At 33.7% G+C, this 13,750-nt stretch overlaps 1 protein-coding gene across 5 annotated transcripts in view; it reads left to right on the plus strand.

The window, feature by feature from the left end:
- Positions 1 to 13,750, plus strand: part of LOC101891444 (phosphatase and actin regulator 4) — a 408,780-nt gene that overhangs the window by 378,893 nt on the left and 16,137 nt on the right. The gene's annotated exons all lie outside the window — the stretch shown is intronic.

Below are 13,750 nucleotides of genomic sequence, written 5' to 3' on the forward strand. Positions count from 1 at the left end.
GCATATGAACAAATATATGCATGTATATGGCGCTTGCCTCCGACATTTATGAATCAGCTGCCTCGTTGTTGCATTTTCTCTTTTTTTTTTTTTTTTGTATTTCCATTTCATGATGCAAAAATGAGTAGAACACGTGTTATTGTTTTACCCAAAGTGCTCTTCTCCATGACCGTTGAATCAGAGTCATTGCTCATTGGATGAACGATGCTGTGGCAGATGAAATGAAAAGTCAGTGGCATTTAAATAAATCTGTCATGGCAATGCACGAGCTGTAACGTATTTTCACTTCTTGCTTTTTAAAAAGTGGACATTTTAATGAAGATATAAAATTGTTTGTTTTTTATTTTCCATTTGTTTTTGGATAATTGCAAGATATGTGGGACATGGATTAATAATGTATGCGAAAGTGGGGAAATTTTGTAAAAAATCCATCGCATAGTGGTCAAAATTCTGTACTTTCTGAATGGTTGAATATGCATAAAAAACTGCAACAAAGTCAAACGCCAGAATTTTTCCCTTTTTTTAATTTTATTGAATAAATTGTCGGAAATAGAATCAAGTTTTGGAATATGTTTAGATTTGATCGAATTGGTCACCTTTGGCACGAATTATGGCCTTCAAACGGCCAATAAAACCGTCACACGCTGCCCGAATGTTGCTCTGCGGCATTTTAGCCCATTCCCGACGAAGCGCTTGCTTGAGGTGATCGACACTTTGGCATATTTTAGTGCCAACCTTGCTTTCCAAAATACTACAGACACAATAGTCCATCGGATTGGTATCCGGAGATTTTGGTGGCTATTGTGCGCTGGAAATGAAGCGAGGAACCTCATTTTGTAAGCATTCTATGGTGGCGCGTGCTGAGTGCGATGATGCTAAGTCCTGTTGGAAAGTCCAAGGTTTGCTTGCCCAACGCTTTAATATACCCTCTAGAACATTTTCGCGATAATATTCGGCATTAATTCTGATGCCGGTCGATTAATACGAGCGGAGAGCGACCATCGGCTGTTATGGTGGCCCACACCATCACCATGATCGGCGCTTGAGTTCTGGTGGCCAACCGAAGGTGCACATATTCAGCTGACCTCTTTGGCAAGTAAACACTATCATGTTGTTTGTTTAAAACTGCTACACAACGAATATTTTTGCATCCGAGAAAACCAAATTCGGCAGTTCACCACCTTCGGCCAAGCGAAGAAACTCTTTAGCTATTTTGAGTCTTTTTTCATTCTGTTGCGGTGTAAGTTCTTGCACTTTTTGGAATTTCAATGGCTTTACCCCGTCCTCATTTTTCAATATTGCGATATGTTCAGCTCACGAGTAATTTTTCGGCCACTGCGACGCGGGTTTCGGTCAAGTCGCTTCTGCTGATGTTGCTGTTTTCTTCTCTTCACTTCCTTGACGTCGGGCTACGCTACCAGTATCACGGTAACGAGCGATGTACAAGGCACAATAAATTTATTCACATTTAAATGTTGGAGTGTTCCACTTGTGGTTTTCCAGCCAAAAAAAAGAAATCACACTATCACGCTTGAATTCTATCACGAAAAACTTTTTTTCTGGATAATTCTCACCAAAATGCTTTTGTACGCTTGTAAACAATATAATGAGCTGTCACTGGAATAGTTGTAACAGCTGTCGGAGGAGGGGCTTAGAAATGACAGCTGTATGAAGTTGGTTGCATTTTTTTCATCTCACCCTGTATTTTCAATTCCAAGTTCATTTTTTTAATTTATTCTTACATTTTTAAATATAATAAGGATTTTTGATTACGAAGAGGGCTATTTGGACATAACTATTGAATTTAATTTTAATTTAATTTTTTAATTTTAATTTTTTTTTAAATTTTAATTAAAAAACATAGTCTGAATTGATTTGATTCGATTCCTACAAATTGACAACTTTCTTTGATTGAAATCCGATGAGAAAACTTATTTTTTTGATAACTTATTTTTTTGAAAACTTATTTTTTTTGAAAAAAATTGTTTTAAAGAAAAATTGCATTTTTCAATAGTTATTTACTTTTATTTAATAAAGTTTAATTGTAAAATGATGATGTAGATGATTCCCTAATTTTATTTTTTAAATTATCTCATTCAATAACCTTTTGCCAAAACAAACAAACAAAATTTTTTTTTTTAAACCAACCAAATATTTCTTAACATTTCCTGTTTATCTTTTTGTCAATTATGCCAAATGTCACGAGCAAATAGAAATTGAAAAACTGAAATTTTTTCAAGCTTGATATGAATTAAACAGATGACATCTCTTGCAATTATTGTGTAGGCCAATGGTGCAAATCTTCCCATACGGAAGGGACCAAACAGGAATTATGGTAGATATAGCAAAAATAGAAAATCATTCCCACGCATTCGTCCCCAATGGCCCACTGACGGCTCATGAGGAGGCAGCATTCAATGAATGCACGGTTGAATGAGAAATCAATGCAAAAGCGATTTGAATGAATGAACAAAATTCGTTGTTTGTGAATTCAATTTTTGTGACGGCAAATCGACGCTGCTGCTGACTTCTAGAAAATATCTAAACTTAATTTGATTGGATTTTTCTTTTTTTTTTTTAATTTTTCCATGACGTTGTTTTAACCAAATACATTGGGGGATCAAATGCAATTTTCTCTGTTCTTGGTGTTGCTGGTGTTGTTGTTATTGTTTATTAGTTCCAAACAAACAACCCAACACCCACATCTAATAAAATACTATGCCATGATGAGTTTAACCCACATTTTCTGTGGCGTAGAAAACATGTGGTCATGACCACTAAACATATTTCCCTCTACGTTTTTCTCTTTTTTTTTTCTTTTTTTTTTTGTATACAAAAGAAACCGAACATTTGGAAATGTGAATGAAAACAAAACATTTGTAAAAATTTAATATAAACAATAAACTGCAAAAATAAAAATAATATTACGCCCACTTCTTCTGAACCGCCAGTGTTCAAGGTCGAATGATTACTACGACGAACAGTGGTTGTGGGGTATTGGAAATACAGTGGTTCATGGAGAATCACGGACAAAATAACTTTAAATAATTTTGAAAAAGAAACACGATTTTTAGTTTATAATTTCAAAATATGCATTGATTATAAGCAAACAAAATACAGGGTGAGATGAAAAACCAACAACCAACTTCAGACTGCTGTCATTTCCAAGCCACTCTTCCTAGAGCTGTTAAAATTATTCCAGTGACAGCTCATTTAAATTGTTTACAATCGTACAAAAGCATTTTGGTTAGAATTTTCCAGAAAAAAACTTATTCGTGATGGAATTCAAGCGTGATAGCGTAATTTCTTTATATTTGGCTGGAAAACCACAAGTTAGAGCACTTCATCATTGAAATGTGAACAAATCTTTCGTGTCTCGTACCATCGCTCGTTACCGTGATACTGGCAGCGTAGCCCGATGTCAAGGAAGTAGACGGAAGAAAACAGCAACATCAGAAGAAATGGTTCGAAAAGTAAAGAAGCGACTTGATCAAAACACGAACATATCGCAATTTTCCATTCGGCAAATATTGAAAAATGAGCTCGGCGTTGAAATTTCAAAATATGCAAGAACTTACACCGCAACAGAAAAAAAGACTCAAAAGAGCTAAAGAGTTGCTTCGCTTGGCCGAAAGTGGTTAATTACGGAATTTGGTTTTCTCCAATGATGTTTTCTCATCGTTGTCCAGCAGTTTGTAAACAAACAAAATGATTGTGTTTACTTGCCAAAAAGGACAGCTGAAAATGTGCACCCTCGGTTGGCCTCCAGAACTCAAGCGCTGGCCATGGTGATGGTGTGGGCCGCCATAACAGCCGATGATTGCTCTCTGCTCGTTTTAATCGACCGTGGCAGCAGAATAAATGCCGAATATTATCGCGAAAATATTCTGGAGGGTGTATTAAAGCCTTGAGCACGCAAACATTTTGACCGCAGACGTTGGACATTCCAACAGGACTCAGCACGCGCCACCCAAGAATGGTTGCAAAATGAGGTTCCTCGCTTCATTTCCAGCGCAAAATAGCCACCAAAATCTCCGGATACCAATTCGTTGAATTATTGTGTCTGGAGTATTTTGGAAAGCAAGGTGGGAACTAAAAAATACCAATGTGTCGAACACCTCAAGCAAGCGCTTCGCCGGGAATGGCCCAAAATATCACAAAGCAACATTCGGGCAGCGTGTGACGGTTTCATTGGCCGTTTGAAGGTCACAGTTCGTGCCAAAGGAGACCAATTCAAACAAATCTAAACTTTTTCTAAAATTTGATGCTATTTCCGACATTTTTTGTTTTCATTCAATAAAATTTAAAAAAATGAAAAAACTGTGGCGTTTGACTTTGTTGCAGTTTTTTTATCTCACCCTGTAGTGTTAATTTGTAAATCAACCCTAAACTTAAACTCACAATATCTTATTTTTGTTGCCTAGATGTGGAGTTTATTCCACTGTGTTAACCAAACAAGAAAATTGAAAATACATTCGTTTTCACAAATGTACCAGGTGGCGTATGAACTTTATTTTTTATTGCCGTTACATTACGTATACGTAATCTGGGCATTGTTCTCCATTCATGAAATGCATGACTATACAAGCATATAATTAATTATTATTATTATTATTTTTCTGTAACTCGTATTTTTCAAAACTACAATGAATATACACAACAAGTATGTATGCGTATGTATATTGTGACATTACACATTGCATATTATTTATTTAAATTAATTTACAGAATTGTTAGTTGCTCTGTAACATTTTCAAATAACATACTTGCATAACTAATAAATTTGTGTACACTCTTCTAACTACCAAATTTATATAACAAAATGTTGACAATATTATAACACAAACAAAGTAATTCCTACCACCAATTCGTTTAAACTCCTAAGCATAAAATGATTTATTTATTTAGGCTCGCAGACAAAAGGGAAGTGAAATGTTATTTTAGGATAGTTGGGATTGCTGAAACAAACAAATATCCCAATGGCGAACAGTCGATGATTTTATTGGCCGCTGGGGAAGGGAAATATACATTTCTGAATAATTCTGTCATCGAAATTAAATGTATAGGAACGGAACACAACAAATGACCCCAAGTGCTTATTTTAAAATATATTCTGTCACAACATTATTGTGTTTTCCACGAAGGCAAATCGGCACTGAACATAAATATTCACATAATGAACTTATTTTCTTTTTTTTTTTGTAAAAATTAATATATGTTCACTAACCTGTCAAAAGTTACGAAGGAATGGTGAAAATTTGCTTTATTTTTAAAAACAAGTTTATATCTCCTGGAATTTCTCTAAGAAAATTGAGAGCTTGGATTTTGAAAATACTTTCTTAAATTTTTTACTTCTATTTCTAATGAATATAAAGATTTATAATCGCACTTGAACATTTTCCAAAAATGTTTACTTATCATCGTCGTTATATCTATATCAGACTCTGGTCAGATACGAAATTAGACGGTATCCTTCGGAACCATCAGCAGTTAAAATAATCACATATACTTCTTCGAAAGAATGTTCTTACGAAATTGTTGAAGTGTGCAAAATGTCTTTATGTTGTCGGAGTCCTGCTCCTTTGGGGTTTCCTTTGTTGGCCGATAAAAAATCGGCTACAACATTTTAAAATGCCGCTAAACCATGTAAAATGTGACCTATGGCGAATCTTTTCTTTCTCCCTATCTCTCTCACTTTCTTAATACTAGTATAGGACTTTCTTCTTTCTTTTTTTATTGATTTTTAGTTGCTGTGCAATACTTAACAAATATGAAAATATTTCATCTTGTGACACTTCCTAAATGGCGACGAAATGTTCTTCAGAAATATTCCTCATTCAATTTGACTGAGGACATGTCAGTTCAGAATAGAGATATTTATTACAGATAGCAATTTAAAAATTCATATCGCCCTTGAGCGGAAATTCTTTCATCCCCAAAAATTAGGGATTAGAGATAGAGATTGTCATGATAATTTTGCCGGTGACTCTATGTAAATATTTACATTCTCATTTTTTTACATGTATGCAGATTAGAACATCCCAATTACAATTTTTTTTATTAATTTATGTAAAATAAAACACATGTTTATCATCCAACAATTCTGGTGACATTAAAAAGTGATTTATTATCAGAACAAGTGGAGCCTCTGTTGATTGCCACCAGCGTTCCACGAAGAATTCAACAAATCTGTCAGACTCACATCTGACATTATCTTAATTCATATATCGGGGAAAATGATAAACTGCGATGTGATTCAGGTAAAACAACCGAAAACAAAAAAGCAGCCACCACCTGACACAGACAGCATCAATTGAACCATAAAACAACTTTAATTGAGTTTTTTTTTTGTTTAATATTTGCAAAAACAAAACAAAAACATATATACAAACAAAACATAATTGGGTTTCATTGTTTGTCTGCTCGTCTGTGTGTGTGTGTCCGTGTTTGTTTGTTTATGAGTCTGTGTCGTTTGTAACATTTGCTCTTTATTCATATTTGCGTCACCGATTTTCTGCATAGGCACGTGGAAAAAAGTAAACTAATAAGCAACAACAACAACAAAAACACAGTTTGAAACGTAAATAATGGCAAAATAAATACTTGCAACTGAGAATAAAGAAAGTCAAGTTGATTAATTTGTTCAGGCGCATGAAATGAAAAAATATATATAAATATAAGTGATATTTAATAATTTATTGTTTCACTTTGTATTGTTTACAAAATTGAACAAAATGAATTGAATTGATAACTTATATTTTTAGAGTTTTTAAATATTTTCATTTTCATTGTTTGTGTTTATATAATGTTTCACAAATCTATGAATAAAATAACTTGGGATATGTAAAAATATAAAAGAATAATAAAATGTTAAACTAGTGTATTTTTGACTTAAATAGAATTATTATTATTTTTTTTCCACATCAATGATTATTTAATATAATATTAAACAGTACATTTATCATACGCCACATCGTACCGAATTCATTACGTCGTCTCTATCAATCATACGCATCCGCTGGTGAAACGACACACATCTCTTTAACAATTAATTTTAGACGTTTCCACTTAACGTCCATCTTTTTTCTTTTCTTTGCAAAACGCCAATAAATCGGAAAACAATACGTTTCATAAACATCAAACGAATTTCAGAAGATGATACGTCTTAATTTTCTTTTTGCCTATGGCACCACTGACTGACCACCCCATGGAAACTCTTCCCACCAACAAGAGACGTCATGCGAAAATACTTAGGAAGCGAACGTCTTTAAATTATTTGCTTGTTTACGTATTTAACTTAATTTCCTTTGTTTTTCATAAATCATGAGGAAAATATTTAAAGTATTTGTTTATTTGGACATTATATACGTCGGTTTTTGGGGATAATGCAAAAACAATAGGGTGGGTATACAACAACAAATTACGTACAATAGATATTTGTAGTTTAGGTATTCAATTTTCGCTTAAAATTTTTAAACACCGAGTGAGTAGGAGCCCACCCAAGCTTAGGCATTTTACTCATTACGGTCACGGATTCCACAATTTTATATAGTTTGTTCTCCTTCTGAAATATTACACCTTAGAAAATATTTATTTTAAAATCTTTCAATTTTTCTCCATTCACCCTAATGCCAAAAAAAATTCGGCACTGTTCAATTGCACTAAACTACTTGACAACAAAAATTTTATGCCACATTAACTTTGAAAATTTCATTAACAAAACAATTGTGGCCGTGAATGATTTCCAGCGGAACAGTTGAACTTTTCGCGTCACCTGCCACCGATTTACGTGGGCGGCATGTTAAGTCGGATAAAAAAAAAACATCAACAAATTTTCATTTGCGTATTTTCTGTCTAAAGATATTCCCAACTTTTTTCCAACGACTTCGACTTTTAATGCGACATTCCGCCCACGCCTCTACTTTTGGTCCCAAGCAAATTGCCGGCTGTTTTTAATTTAGCGCCATAAATATTCAGAGTTCCCTTTTTGCCTGCTCACAGCGAGAGCTGGCCCATTGCCAAACTATTTGCAGAACTATGTACTGCGTGTTGTCGTCAGTTTTCTGATTTTACGGCTAGGAATGTAATTTGACAAATCAATTTCACCCCAAAAGCATTTCGTTGGGATTTGTTCGGTGTCGTACTTGATGATATTATGATCGCACATTGACATGATGTGAGTGAGTGTGTGTGTGTGTGTGGCCGCTTGCATGGTTATCCATGTGAAACGGGCCAGAAGCAGGAATTGTTGTTGCCTTTGGCTAGGAGACTTTGTGCATAATTTATGAGTGTGTGGGGAAAATTTGGGGTTTCTCGCATGATTCTGAACAAGCTTAGAGCACTCAATTAGCTGCAGTTATGGCAGCCAATAATCGTACATTTCGGCAGTACTTTAGAGAGTGTATTGCACTTGGAAATACTTTGTGCATATAAATTGTTGTTGGTGGTAATATGGTGTGTGTGTGTGGGCCACATTTTAAAAATGCTCAAAAGAATTATTTCGAAACGAAAGTTGAATCAGCAATTCTAGTAATATTTAGCCAAGAATTGTGAATTTTATTTTAACACAATTAGGAAAGCTGTCTTTAGTGTTGAATTTTAGGTAATTTTTTTTTTAAATAATTTATAAGAACACTTTAAAAATTAACATGAAATGAAAGAATGCTTTTTATAAAGGCTCCCTGAATTCTGATTAGGTTTCAAGAATTTATATACAAAATTTCTTTTTAATACCACCAAAGACAATTATTCTTTTTGGCTCCAACAACTGCGGTGTTTGTCGAACTTCACATCTGGCTCTCTGAGCGTGAGGTTTTCTTATTCTATGCTGTATATGATAACAGTGATCAAAAATCATTGTTGTGGTGAATATTTCGCGGGTGTAAGGGACTTAAATACAAAATCGGAAGAACCATGTACACGGTGAGATGAAATAAACTGCAACCAACTTCAGCCTGCTGTCATTTCTAAGCCACTCGCCCGACAGTTGTTAAAATTATTCCAGTGACAGCTTATTATATTGTTTAAAAGCGTACAGAGCATTTTGGTGAGAATTTCCTAGAAAAAAAGTTATTCGTGATGGAATTCAAGCGTGACTGAGTAATTTCTTTATATTTGGATGGAAAATCACAAGTGGCTATCGTTAGAGCAGTCCAGCATTTAATTGTGAATAAATCGTTGGTGTCTTGTTGCCGTGATACTAGTAGCGTAACCCGACGTCAAGGAAGTGGACGGAAGAAAACAGCAACATCAGCAGAAATGGTTCGAAAATTAAAGAAGCGACTTGACCGAAACCCGCGTCGCAGTGGCCGAAAAATGGCTCGTGAGCTGAACATATCGCAATATTCCATTCGGCAAATATTGAAAAATAAGCTCGGGGTAAAGCCATTGATATTCCAAAAAGTGCAAAAACTTACACCGCAACAGAAAGAAAATAGACTCAAAAGAGCTAAAGAGTAGCTTCGCTTGGCCGAAAGTTATGAACTGTCGAATTTGATTTTCGCCGATGAGAAAACATTCGTAATCCAGCAGTTTGCAAGCCCTTGGGCACGCAAACATTTTGGCCGCAGACCTTGGAAATTCCAGTAGGACTAAGTACGCGCCACCCAAGAATGGTTACAAAATGAGATTCCTCGCTTCATTTCCAGCGCACAATGGCCACCAAAATCTTCCGATACCACTCCGTTGGACTATTGTGTCTGGAGTATTTTGGAAAGCAATGTTGGCACTAAAAAATACCAAAGTGTCGATCAACTCAAGCAAGCGCTTCGCCGGGAATGGGTCAAAATACCGCAGAGCAACATTCGGGCAGCATGTGACGGTTTCATTGGCCGTTTGAAGGCCATAATTCGTGCCAAAGGTGACCAATTCGAAGAAATTTAAATTTTATTCTAAAATTTGATGTTATTTCCGACATTTTTTGCTTTCATGCAATAAAATGTTAAAAAAAATGAAAAAAATATGGCATTTGACTTTGTTGCAGTTTTTTATCTCATCCTGTATGGGATACGATAGAATACTGAGTCTCATTATTTATTTACTTATTATTATTATTTGTTTTTCGACTTTTTTTAATTTTTAGTGGATTCCATAAGTCGGATTAAAAGTCTTTATTTATTTTTTGTGCTGTCAAAAAGGTCAATTTGCGTTCGATTTATTTCGATACTTATCTAAACAAATTTAAAATAAACTTAAGAATTTTAGGAATGCCAGTACATTTATTTTTTTTACTAAACAAATATATATTTTTTATTGTTGTAGTTGAAAGTGTATTGCCCGGAATGTTTACTTTTTTGTTGTTTATAACAATTAATTGCTAAATAATTAATTCGACGCATTCCTATTGTTGTTCTTTTCATGTCTGGATTTCATCTACGTTTTTATTTACCCTATTAAAATGCCAAAGCCAAAATACGTACATATATCTTAAGGAAACAACTTATTTTGTTCATGTCTATGCTCAGCAGTACATTATTATTATTATTATTATTATTATTATTATTATTATTATTATTATTATTATTATTATTATTATTATTATTATTATTATTATTATTATTATTATTATTATTATTATTATCGCATGGAAATGCTAATCACATCACAATTCTTTAAATTCAATTAACATAACTTGACTGATTGCCACTGAGAAATATTTGTATATAAACCGTTTCCTCAGCAGCGACAGCAGCCTTCCTTGTTGTCAGGGAAAAACATATTTCCTAGATGAACAAACTCATTGAGTATCGAAAATGAAAATTTAAATAAATTGAATTTCCATTCAATTACACAGAAACCAATCTTTTAGCATTCAAGAAAAGAAAGAAAAAAACCCCGAAGAATGAGTACCAAAATCAAGAGGTCGAAACACACAAACTCCATTTAGAACAAATGATGGGCGGCCACATTTCAGGGGGGTTTATCAATGACTTTTACATTTTCTCTTTCTCTCCTTCTGCCAATCACCATGTCCTGGCCGGCCAGTCACTCTCCAATTGCCCGCAAATTGTAAATAAACATAATTTAATTTGTTATTATGATGAAGTGGCCTGCTCGGAACTGCGGCCAAGTGACCCGGGCAAATAGGATGTGGTGTAGCCCAAAGAGAGGAAGGAAAAATCGCAAACATACATTTTAAGTTAATGATGCTTAAAGTTTAAACAAGCAAAAGTTTTTTTTCTCATTTTCCTGTCCGCTCTCTTTTTTGTGCTCTCAGGCCTGCCAAGAATTGAACTTTTGGAAGAATGCGGTAGGCATAGCAATTGTGGGCGAGGAAGTTCGTTGGAGAAAAACTTTTTCCTTTCGACTGACGAGTGGCAATTTATTGTAATGTGTTTTACTTTGTAGTTATTTTCTAATGGAATTTCCTTTTTTTTGTGGAAAATTCTCCTGCAACTGAGACATGTTTATTGACCCTAAATAATGCGGCCATTATTTACATTAACCATGGCTCAGTTTGAAAATATTTATCCAAGAAGTTGTTTTGTAAAACTTTTTGCCCAAAATAACATTTCTGGAATTGAATGTGAACTGAGAAGGCCTAAAGTAAAATAACAAATTGTAGGGCATTTTAATAAAGAATAAAATCTATATTTCTTATAACTTACCAAAGTCTTTTGTGGGGTTTAAAAATCTATGTATAACATATGTATGTATTTGTATGATAACATGAAAGGTATAGAAATTTCCTCATTATGATTTCAACATTTTGAATTATTCTTGGCCAGATCTAAAAAAAATTAAGGCATAAGTATGATTTGTGACCCTTATATAAAGCAAACCAATTTTACTTTGACATTATTTGAACCTCTTCTTCTTCCTTTTAATAATCTAAAATTGGCTTTTTCCCTTTTTAAGCTGCAAGTCATTCAAAACTCAAATCCTCTTAAATGTTGTTTTCACTAAGCAAATATTATGAGAATCACAGCAGTTTATCCTATCAAAAGTGTACATACACACAAACAAACTTAAATTTGTCGAATGATTAATGTGGCAACTTCCACAATGCCTTAATCCTCGTCAGACACTTAATACCAATTAAAAACAATTTTTCCTTTCCAACGTACACTTTGGGGGATGGGTAGAAAATAAAAAAAAAAAAAACTCCAATAGCAATAATTTTTGGAGATAAACTTGTGTGCTTTTGGAATCTGACTTGAAACTGCATGGGAACTAAAGTTGTCAGGGTATATTCGTTTTGAATTAGCCACTGCAGGGACGTACACAGAAAATTTATTTCGGGGGGATCTATGTAGCAAACAATTCTATTTTTGATGTAAAATATAATAAAAATGTCAGAAAAAAAACATTTCCTAGGACGCAGGTCCCCAACCCTATGTACGTCCCTGAGTCAACGTATGTTTTTATGAATCTGTACTTAGTTGTGTTTGCTATGGTCAAATGAAAGTTATTTAAGTCTGTTTTGGTTGTGGTCTACAGTTAGGAAAATAACTTTGATTTTCACACACACACATATGGCAAATTTTCTTTCATTTTTCCTGGAAAGAAGTTAATATTGTATGAATTGAAAATACATTAGGCTGTATTACTTCGAATGATTCAATTTACAGATCTAAAAATGAGTTTGTAATTTGTGACTTGAAATCAAGCGTTTTATACCCTCCACCATTTTATGGTGGAAATATTCATAATAGACCCTACAAGGTGTATATATTCTGGATCAGCGTACAATTCTAAGAACATCTAGCGATGTCCCTCTATTTGTCTATCCGTCCGCCGAATTGAGATAGAAGCCTAAAATTTTGCATATATGCATAGTCTACTGGTAGGCAGGTTAAGTTCGTGAATGGTACTTCCCGATATTCGGCATTTTTATGATTTAAAAGTCTTAATATTAAAATATTTAGTCCTAAATTAGAAAAGGCGTGATGAAATTTCAATTTTTTGTTATGGATAACTCAAAGTAAAATCTTTGAAATTCAAAAAAAGTCATAGTAGTACTAAGGAGGTAAAGATATGCAATCATAAGTTTACATTTTTTTTTCAAAATTGTACAACATTTTTATTTAAAAATCCGTAGTATATACACACATCAGAGATGGGAACCTGTTTCCTATGCAGTTAAAGTGGGCAGAATTCCTTTTGCGAAAATCCAGATCTGGAATGAGATTACTTGATTTCATTGTACCATGTGAAAAACTCTGCATTTTTTAAAATAAAAATTCAAATTATAAACATAAATATTTGAATATCGAAACAAAAATTCTAAATTTTTAATGGAATAATTCCAATTTCAAATAAATGTATTTTTATGCTTATACTATTACGAAATTCAAAAATTCAAATGTAACAGTACGTTTATATATATGAGGATTAACCCACTGGATTTGGATTTAAATTGTCATATCCATTACTTTTACTTCAAATAAATCCTCTCAAAGTAGGTTAACCCTACAAAAAGTTCTAACGTAAACATGGCATAAAGCTTCTAAATTTGAATTTCAAACGAATGTGTTTCGGATTATAAATTAAGTATTTTTTAAATTAAATTTAAAAAAAATCGATTTTCAATTATTTTTAGAAAACGTTTCGTTTGAATGACGATACACTCTACTGTCCCCCTAAACCACTGGACTTCTTTATAGGTTTAAACCACAACTACCAAAACACACACACACACACACATATTCACACAATGTTTAATAAGAAACACATTTACAAAATGTTAAGACATGAGGAATTTAGGATTGCAGACCACAAACCGTTTCTGGTGAAATGACAAGACTCTGAG

The sequence above is a fragment of the Musca domestica genome, unplaced genomic scaffold (assembly GCF_030504385.1).
Source record: "Musca domestica strain aabys unplaced genomic scaffold, Musca_domestica.polishedcontigs.V.1.1 15, whole genome shotgun sequence".
In the NCBI taxonomy this organism is placed as follows: domain Eukaryota; kingdom Metazoa; phylum Arthropoda; class Insecta; order Diptera; family Muscidae; genus Musca; species Musca domestica.